The sequence below is a fragment of the Equus quagga genome, unplaced genomic scaffold (genome assembly GCF_021613505.1).
Source record: "Equus quagga isolate Etosha38 unplaced genomic scaffold, UCLA_HA_Equagga_1.0 HiC_scaffold_7632_RagTag, whole genome shotgun sequence".
NCBI lineage: Eukaryota > Metazoa > Chordata > Mammalia > Perissodactyla > Equidae > Equus > Equus quagga.
In genome coordinates this window covers 3,820-5,331 of record NW_025794575.1, presented here as the reverse complement: position 1 = coordinate 5,331, position 1,512 = coordinate 3,820, and the positions used below count along the sequence as shown (strand labels likewise).

At 37.6% G+C, this 1,512-nt stretch overlaps 1 pseudogene; it reads left to right on the top strand.

Moving 5' to 3' along the window:
- Nucleotides 1–256: 256 nt before the first annotated feature.
- Nucleotides 257–1,194, top strand: LOC124232561 (olfactory receptor 2L5-like; annotated as a pseudogene).
- The last annotated feature ends 318 nt before the right edge of the window (nucleotides 1,195–1,512 follow it).

Here is a 1,512-nt window from a genome sequence, read left to right as displayed (position 1 = left end):
CTTGGAAAACTCTTTGGCAACAAATGTTTGCATATTCAAATTTTAATCTCTGGGTTAGAAAACAAGTATTCTTTCTTCCAAAATAGATAAGTTCTGTTCTTCATTTAAGAGATGTAAAATTTTAAATAATACACTGTCTGACTACAATAATAAGTTAAAAATTATAGTTTTTTTAAGCTTAGAAAGTTAATAGCTTATAGTTTTACACTTAGCTTACTCTTGTGTTTCCCTCTAGGAAAAAACATGTCAATGCCCCATGGAAAATTATAATCAAACATCCACTGATTTCACTCATTGGGGTTGTTTCCACCATCAATAACTGGCCTGGTCCTCTTCATTCTCATTGTTCTCATTTTCCTAATGGTTCTGCTTGGCAACTTGTCTGAGATCCTTCTCATCCTCCTAGACAGTCATCTCCACACTCCTATGTATTTCCTAATTAGTCAGCTCTCCCTCATTGACCTGAACTAGATCTCCACCGTTGTCCCCAAAATGGCTTCCAATTTTCTGTTTGGAAACAACTCTATCTCCTTCATTGGATGTGGGATTCATAGCTTCCTCTTCTTGACTTTAGCAATTGCAGAAGCACTGCTCTTGACATCTATGGCCTATAACCGTTATGTGGCTATTTGCTTTCCTCTCCACTATTCCATTCATATAAGCAAAAGAGTGTGTGTGATGATGATAATAGAATCTTGGATAATGGGCTCTATCAACGCCTGTGCCCACACCGCATATGTCTTCCATATCCCCTATTGTCTATTCAGGGCCATCGACCATTTCTTCTGTGATGTCCCAGCCGTGTTGACTCTGCTCTGCATGGATACCTGGGTTTATGAGTACACAGTGTTTATGAGCACCACCCACTTTCTTGTGTTTCCTTTTATTGGCATTGCATGTTCCTATGGCCACGTTCTCCTTGCTGTCCACCTCATGCACTCAGCAGAAAGGAGGAAGAAGGTCTATTGCACCTGAAACACCCACCTGACTGTGGTGACTTTCTTTTATGCTCCCTTTGTTTACAATTATTTATGCCCAAGGTCCCTCCAATCTCCAACGGAGGACAAGATTCTGGCTGTAGTCTATACCATCGTGACCCCAATGCTCAACCCCATCATCTAAAGCCTGAGAAACAAAGAGGAGATGGGGGTCCCAAGAACAGTGATTCAAAGAATATGCACTGTGAAAATGTAGACAGGGTGTTTTTCTTATGTCTCCAGGACCTGGTTAAAAGTTCACTAATCATATATAGTAAGTAAAAATATGTTATGCATAGGGTTCAAGTAGTAAAATTCATCTAGACGGGAGGAAAATCACTCATATCTGGACAAAACTACCTTGTAAATATATGTAAAACTGATAATTCAAGGAGAAGTTTTTTCTGAAAAGATTTCTATTATGAGTAGATTTCAACCTATCAATTTCAATATAAATCAATTTCTTGTAAATCTGAGTTTAATTTTAAATGTAAATTTAATATATATTTTAATAATTCCTCTCAAATTTATGGTA